The 9111-nt window shown below is 35.5% G+C and overlaps 1 long non-coding RNA gene across 2 annotated transcripts; it reads right to left on the reverse strand.

Annotated features, from left to right (window-relative positions):
* Positions 1 to 4133: 4133 nt before the first annotated feature.
* LOC109584661 (uncharacterized) lies at positions 4134 to 6404 on the reverse strand. Of its 2 annotated transcripts, none has more exons than XR_002186117.1 (3): positions 6202 to 6404; positions 5202 to 5344; positions 4134 to 4219 (listed from the first exon to the last, which is right to left on the reverse strand). It is a non-coding gene; the product is annotated as an uncharacterized LOC109584661 (long non-coding RNA). The 2 variants fall into 2 exon arrangements; XR_002186116.1 differs by having other exon boundaries at positions 5202 to 5347; positions 6202 to 6403.
* Positions 6405 to 9111: the final 2707 nt, after the last annotated feature.

Consider the following 9111-nt stretch of genomic DNA (forward strand, 5'->3'; position numbering starts at 1 on the left):
AATGTTAATAATAATAAAGTAGAAATATATGTTGAAGAGAGATTCAATTCTGAACTTAAAGTAGTAGCTACTGAAATGCTAAAATTTACTATATCATGTGAAGATAAGAAAAAGATGGCACAAACGTTAATGAATAAGGAAGAGTCACCAGAAGATGAAGATGAAGTTTACAAAGCTATATGTCATGTTATTGAAAATACATCTGATGATATTGAGGTTAATTCAGGCAACAATAAAGAAAAGAAAATTAAAAAAATGCTTAAAAGTATAAATATAAAGGAGAAGTACAACACAAATAATGCAAACAGAGAAATAGGATTACGAAGAGAAGCACAATTTGATAGATGTGATTACATTATCAAAGAATTAACCAAGGAGCGCATTAAAGCAAATGAAGATACTATTGATGGCAAAAGAGCATTGGCTTTAAAGTACCTCAAGGAACGTGATAGACATTTTGTTAACACAGCAATAGCAACACTTAGCTGGCTTCAGCTATGGTTCCTACTCCATTGGCTACTCCATATAATATCAACCTTCATGATACTCACTGTACTTATTGATGCAGTGGCACTTCATGTTAAGGATAGGGTACCACATGTAGAGGAAGGAGTTGGGTTCCATCCAGTACAGATAGTGTTCCTATTCTTGTACAGTCTAGTGCAGTGTTTTGTGTTAGTTTATCCTTGTCTAAGAGCTGCTGGTGTCACTAGGACAAGACAACGTGTGATACGAAAGATCAGTGATGAAGCTTATAAGTTTACTAATCTCCCTGAAGGTGTCATATCAGAGTTCATTGAGTCTATGAAGAGAAGGAAATTTGGATTCAGGTTCCGTATAATGTGTGCTAGTATAACTTTTAACTTGAACATTGCTTATTTGTCTATTGCCTTTGGCTTTGTTGGTATTGTAGTTAGTTTAGTAAATAGTGTTACTAGCTAAGAACAACTCTTTTAATCTTATGCTTCCTTTTACTATTGCTACATTGTTTTAGTTTTGCTTTGCTGGGTTTTTTTATTACATTATAATTATTGCTATTATTTTTATTGCTTATTGCTGTGCTTTTACTAATTATAACTAATTTTATCTATTATTACTAATTTTGCTGCTATCTTATTATTATTATGCTGCTTTAATCTGCTATTGCTGCTATTATTATTTTAAAAATAAAGTTTACATTATTATTCTTATGCTGATTTGTAGTTCATTTTTTATAATAAAATCTTTTTAAAATAAACAAACATGATTGCCTACTAACAGCAAAATCAGAGCAATAACTACAACACACTATACACACTTAGAGTCTTCTTGCTGTCACCATTAGCCCATTTACTGAGGTCAGGAAGACAGCTGTATTTGTGGTAGTTGACTTTAATAAAATAAAATTAATGTGCATGTTAAATACAAATAACAGATTACCCCAGTAGAGCACAAAAACAGCATTTGAATCTATATAAATGTCCTTATGTAAAAAGCTACAATTCTAAGGATTTAATTGCTTTGTATACTCATTAGTGACTGTGCCACTATTTTTAGATGTTTAGTTATGTTACTATTATTAGACACATACCTATTGATACTTTCATTGTTAGTTTAACTGCATGAGATTATCATAACATTCACATGTAGTGTTCTTTCAAGACTAGATATAGTTAGATTTATTGTTCATTAATGATTACATGTATATAGGTAGGTATTCCTAGAGTATAGAGTACACTGGATAATAATAATAATAAAGGATATCATATAATTATTTGTAGAGTCCACAGTTGTTTACCACACTGAGGTATACATCTACCTAGTACTTCAATATATTCATAGTTAGTGGATTATCATAACACAATAGATCTATATCAACCTCACCTTCAACTACAGTGACCTTATACTAGTGACTGACCTGTTGCTTAGCTCTACATTTATATCAATAACTCAACCATAATGGCTGAAGGGTAAGCGTTAAATTTCAAGTCTATATTGTTTTTATACAAAAGTAATTTGCTAGTATTAGACAAGAGCCAGCTTCAAAGAAAACTTTAAAAAGTAAGTCCAAATTAACAATGTGACAATTGATATTCATATTATTAAAAATATAGAATGCTGCACAATAAGTACAAAATGGTTCTTTCCATTTTTTTTCTTTAATTTTATTACCTGCCAATGGATATGACCAAAAAGGAAGGGAGAAAAGTACTGATGTCATTATGACAGCAAATGCTGTGGCCAAGAGTTGAATAGAAATGACACATGCCGTGCCACGTATAAATGTGATAAGTGCAATTCTGTTTGGATTCCCTGCTGCCGCTCTAAGAAATACTGTTACTTTGGCTGTTGTCAAATCTATTGTGGCTGCTTCATAATGATTATATCTATTGCAGCAGTTGCCATCAACATATTTCCTCTGGTTATGTTCATTGTTGGTTGGGCTACATGTAGAGAAGGCACTGAATATGAAATATCTGAATTATGCTATACACTCTATTTCAATATAACTGAAATGAAGTTGCCACCACTTGTATTGAGAAATGCTGAAGGTGAGTTTTCATTTTGATTTTATGGTTTAATTCTTATGGCATAAGTGTATGTAATGAAGTAATATAATATTATAATACTACTATCTTTTTATACTAGATAACAATGTTAGTAATAGCAATACTAAAGTAGCAGTTCAAGACTTCATTGATGTCAGTAAGATATCATTGTTATTCTCAACAACAGCTACTGCAGTATCTCACGTATTGTTTATATGGGCACTGTGGTGCCTGTATATTAAACACTATAAAAGTTTTAATGAAAATTGCTTTTTGAAAATTCAAAACTTCTTAAAAAAACTGAGCTGTGACACTGAAAATGAAAAAGATGAACTGCCATTGGATCCTTTTAATGACAAAACTGAAGACAGTGATCTAATGGAAATAAACAAAGAAAAAGAAGTTCCAGCAATTTATAACAAGAAAATAGAGGCAGAGGGTGCTACTTTTTTTAGTACAGAAGATGAGCGTACTAACACACCACTGCAAGGTGAACGATTGTGTCATTACGTTACACGATTTGTTATTGGGCTTATGCTACTTGCTATCACTGCTGGAGTATTCTTTTGTCTTTATTGTGAACAGAATAAAGATAGATCGACAAATGATACGTTTAATCTTGAATTTGCTGCTCTTATATTGTACACTTATTCTTTATTTCGTGTTCTGGTCAGTTGCTTCATATTCTCAAAGTTGATGTACGGGATACAGAGAAAATGTGAAGAATTAGAACTATTTGTGTATTATATTAATGAGGTATACAAATGTAATGTTACTCCTCCTGGTACTAATGAAGCTACTCCTGCTCACATAATTCCTCTTAATGAAGATAACAAAAAACTTTCAGACATGGTAACAGATTATTTTAAAAACATCAAACTTGAAGTTGAACAAAATGATGACTTTGATAAGGGTATTTACATCACCGATAAAAATGCTAAGAGGTACCTCAAGGCACGTGATAGACATTTCGTCAATACAGCAGTATCCACACTTAGCTGGCTTCAGTTATGGTTCCTACTCCACTGGATACTTCATATAATATCAACCTTCATGATAATGTCACTACTGATCGATGCCATAGCACTTCATGTTAAATCAAGAATATCTCACATTGAGCATGGGGTTGGCTTTCATCCTGGAGAGATTGGATTCTTGTTTAAGTACAGTGTAGTACACTGGCTCTTTCTGCTTCATCCTTGCCTCAGAGCTGCTAGTGTTACCAGGACAAGACAACGTGTTATAAGAAGAATCAGTGAGAAAGCGAGCAATGAATATAATGCTATTCCAGAGAAGGTAATGCAGGAATTCATTGAGTCTATGAAGAGGAGGAAGTTTAGCTTCAGGTTACGTATATTGTGTGCTAGTATTCCTTTTAATCTAAACATAGCTTATGTATCCATTGCCTTTGCATTTATAAGTGTGATAGTGACATTAATAACTACTGTTACTAAATAATGTACTGTGATTAGAACTGCTGTATTTTAAGAGCTGCTGCTATTATTATTTTGCTGCTATTAATATTAATATTATTATTGGTAAGTTTTTTGCTACTGCTATTGAAACTATGCTATTATTATTATTATTATTATTATTATTATTATAAACTTACCTAGGTTTATTGATGGAGCTCCAGTGTGAGATAGAGAGGGACAGAGAGAAAGGGAGACACATGGATGGGGAGGGAGGAACTGAGGGAGAGAGAGAGAGAATTTTGAGTACGTTTGTATAAATCTGACAATATATACATGTACATAACATCGTGAACTAGTGTGTCTTAAGGAGAGTTGGAGGCATGATTATAAAAGTACATGTACATTCATTTATGGAGTTTGAATAAAATAAATAGTGAAGGTTTGCGTATAAAAGTTTAAATAAGAGTGGGTATTGGGTAGAAAAATTACCAGTAGTGGCAAAAATAGCTAGTACATATACTATGCAGCTGAAGCAGCAAGTGAAGTTTGTTCATGTGTATACTTAAACTGAGTGAGGAAATATGGACTCTTCAAATGCACATACATGTACATGTACAAGAATATAAATGTGACACTCTGAGCAATAAATATAAGTCTGCATGTCATGTAGATACAACATGAAAACTGCATCTTGACATAACCGGTTAACCTGACACCAGTTGGCAGCTCTAAACTACATGTAAATGTACATGTATTAAAGGAGTTACCATATACCGTACAGAAGGAAATTTTGGAGGGACTAAATTTTGGCGAATTGCTAATTTTTGATGATTGGCGAATTTTAATTTGGCGAATTTTAATTTGGCGAATTTGTGGCCACGTGCCATTGAGCATGTGTATAATGGCTCAAAATGGTGAATTTTTATTTTGGCGAATGGCTATCAAAACGCCAAATTCGCCAAATTTAACTACCTCCAAAATTTCCTTCCATACGGTAGTGGGACTGTGGGACATTTTGAAGGGAGTTAAATTTTGGTAAATTGCTAAATTTTCCTGATTGGCAGATTTTTATTTTGGCATATGGCTATCAAAATGCCAAATTCGCCAAATTTAATTCCCTCCAAATTTCAAAAATTTCCCGCTATACGATATCTTTTGAAGAATTAATTAAATAAACATCACAACATTAACGGATACAAAATATACAAAAAATAAGGAAACAAAGTGGGTTAGCATACACATACATGTACTAGCATACTTGTAGAAACAGTCACAGGCTTTAAGCTGTATCCATATTTTACTGCTGGAAAGGAACCCAATCTTAATTTTATTGACCATTTGCTGGAAATAAGCTCATGACTTGTTCCTGTTTCATAGCCACCATTTTATTTGTGGCAATACCTGCTAATAAAATAAATAATGAATATTTTCCCCAATAAAAATCCCTCGCTAAGGCCACTATAATTACAGTATCCCATTACAAAGGTGAGCGGGCGGATTTGTTTATTACTTTACTCATTATAACTTGTATAAACAACTGCAATACCATAGGTTGTGACTTGTGACATATTCATGGCTGCTAATATTCACAATTTGTTTCTGTGACCAGCAATTATTATGCATGTACATGTAGATACCAGATGTAATTTGATATTAAAGCCAAGCCTCCTGATGCAGTGTTATTGAGTTGTTATTACTTCTTACTAGCCCTTGATCTTTTTGAAGCTGCTTTAACCAGTTTTCAGAACTCACCCCTGTATCTTGAAACTCTCCACCCATTCCAGTTGTGGTTTGTTATCATGACCGGCCAACCAGCAACAATTTTCAGCAAGGAGGTTGGAGGTAGAGGTTCACACAAGAAGCTAACAGAAACAGAACAAGTCGCTATTGATGAATGGCTCCACTAAAGCTGCTATAGAACAGAAAATTAGCTGAAGACTGTAAATATGTGGTCTTGTTGTCATAGCAACACTCTATTAGTTTCTATGCTACTTCACTACACTTTTATTATTGCAAATATTAGCAGCCGTGAATATTACCTACAGTAATGAAATAGTGAGGGGGGGACCATGTGGGTGGGAAACGGGTATAAATCTAATTGTAGTGGCCTAATTATAATAGTAGTAGGACACAGCCATGCATGGTCTATGGAAGCCACTCCCTAATTGAGGCTGCACGTACATGCACATGGACTGGAGAGGGCGTTTAAGCCCCACCCTTTAACATACCCATTAGTCTCGCCCCACCCCTTCGCTTACCTGCAGAGGAAGGACCTGCAAGAGATGTTCAAGGGACTATATCCTCAACTTTTCTTAGCTGCAAAGCAACTGTTTCAGCTATTTTGACTGATCTGGTCTCCTCTGTTACATGATGTAGCCCAACCACGTGTTCTTCTCTGCACACATTTTAGATGATGGCAGTGTCTCCAGAGCCTTCCTTCAGCTCCACAGGTAGCAAAGGGGCGGGGCGAGACTACATACCCATAAATGTATAAAACAGACAATTTACCGTATGGAAGGAAATTTTGGAGGTAGTTAAATTTGGCGAATTTGGCGTTTTGATAGCCATTCGCCAAAATAAAAATTCGCCATTTTGAGCCATTATACGCATGCTCAATGGCACGTGGCCACAAATTCGCCAAATTAAAATTCGCCAATAACCAAAATTTAGTCCCTCCAAAATTTCCTTCTGTACGGTACTTTATATATTTACCTTACTTGAAGAGATTGAAGTAAGGAAGGAAAGAATGAAGGCAAATTGAAGCATAAAGTAATTAATAAAAAATAATTTATTACGTTTATCATTTTACAATAATTTCTCTCACTTCAAGAGAATCTTGGTGTAAGTAGATAGGGTGTTTAGGCACGCACATCATCTCAAATTCTCAATCTCATCATATCAGTCAGTAAGAACAGAACAAAGGAGTAATACTGAGCATGCGCAGTTGGATGCATCAAAATGGCGTCAAACAACTTGGTGAGTCCATGTGTGCTTCAAAATAACGACAAAAATCATTTTGTAGAAATACAAATACCAAGCCACACTGCACTAGCGTCCCTCAAGTGTAGCAGAATGGTGCAAAAATCATATTTTTAGGATAAAAACTCTAGGAGTAGTTCTGACTAGACTGTGGAAGAAGAAGAAGGAGAAACCTGAACATTTGTGACCATAATTGACAAAAGGTACCTTATGGCGGATTTTAAAATTCATCATTATGATGAAAAATATCAGCCTGTGAGTGCTCTGTTAGTCAACAATTGTTTCTAAAAGTTACATAGTAACTTTTTGCATCCTCTGGAGCAATTTTATGAATGGAGCTCAGGAAGTAGGATTTTTAAGGCTATAAAGACCAATTTTCCTATCCACCATAAGGTACCTTTTGTCAATTATGGTCACATTTGGTGCATGCAGTCGTGCATGCATTCATTTGCCGTAATACTATGTTGTGGAAGTTTTTAACTACTTTTTATAAAACTGATGTGTTATCATAAAATTATAAAGGATATCTGGACCGTCGAATAAGTCATAAACAATTCCTGAAGATTTTAAACCCAACCCTACCATAGATAGATAGATATTACTAAGTAACATACCAAGCGCTAACGCTTGGTAATACTCATTACTATCTGTTACCATCACTGTTACTATTATTAGACATTATTGCCTTGTTACTATTATTAGATACTCCACTATATATACTACTGATAATTTCATTAGTAATTTACCGGTGACATGATATTATCACAACATAATCACATTCCTTCAATGTCAGCCCACACTGACCCCATTGTTCACTATAATGATGTGTTATTACACTATATCTATATTTCCTTGTTCACTGTAGCTGAAGGATCTAGTTCCTTATCACAAGTCATTGTAATAAACTTCTTTCCATTAGATCTACATATACTGTACTGTAGGTAAGTCTGTAGTATAACATGATGGTAGATGATGCTTTTTACAGTATATTGATTCAACTGGTTGTAGTGACTGCTGTGAGGAGTGCTTTGAAAGAAGTAGGTGTTTGTTGTATAATAATTAATTAATATATTTTTTATTGAGCCAGGTTGTCCAGCTTGCACTACCCACTGGGTACCTGGCTGTTTGAAAGTTCTTAGTTTTATCACCTGCCAATGCATCAAACCAGCTAAACTGGAAGATTGTGAGGAAAAAGATTGCTCCTGCTGCTCCAATCGCTCCTGTAGCTACTATACTTGTAAAAGATCTGGCAAAAATTGCTGTATTGTGATGCTGTATATTACAATTGTACTATCAGTATTACTGGTTATTCCCATCAGTGCATATCCTACTAGTACTTTCATTGCTGGGTGGGCTAACTGTCCATACAGATACAGCAACAGCAAAGGAGATATTTGTTTTACGATTGCAATAAATGATAATACTGAACCAGATATTGTACTGAGAGATTCAGGAGGTAATACACAATAATGCTGTTGTTGTTACTGAATTGCTTATTTCATATTAGATGGGTTGATAAATACTAATAATACGAAGGAGATTCAAGAGTTCATTGATCTTACTAAGATAGCTATACTGTTCTCAACATTAGCTAATGGAGTTTCACAAATATTCTTCATATTAGCACTGGTCTGTTTATTCTGCAGACATTACAAGAGGTTTCGTGAACTGAACTGGTGGAAGGAATGTAAACTGTACTGCTGCTGTACCAGAGATGAAGCTGATGATAAAAGTATTATACCATTAGATCCTTTTAATGATTGTGATGAAAATGAATTTATTGAACCTACTTCAATTGCTGTTGTATATCAACATAAACTTCAACAAGTTATAACATTAGATCAACAGCAGAGTGATCGACAGCAGGGAGATCAACAGCAGGGAGATCGACAACAGGGAGATCAACAGCAGGGAGATCGACAACAGGGAGATCAACAGCAGGGAGATCGGCAGCAGGGAGATCGGCAGCAGGGAGATCGGCAGCAGGGAGATCGGCAGCAGGGAGATCGGCAGCAGGGAGATCGGCAGCAGGGAGATCGGCAGCCGGGAGATCGGCAGCAGGGAGATCGGCAGCAGGGAGATCGGCAGCAGGGAGATCGGCAGCAGGGAGATCGACAGCCGGGAGATCGGCAGCCGGGAGATCGGCAGCCGGGAGATCGGCAGCCGGGAGATCGGCAGCCGGGAGATCG

Source organism: Amphimedon queenslandica, unplaced genomic scaffold (assembly GCF_000090795.2).
Source record: "Amphimedon queenslandica unplaced genomic scaffold, v1.1 AMPQUscaffold_13182, whole genome shotgun sequence".
Lineage (NCBI taxonomy): Eukaryota > Metazoa > Porifera > Demospongiae > Haplosclerida > Niphatidae > Amphimedon > Amphimedon queenslandica.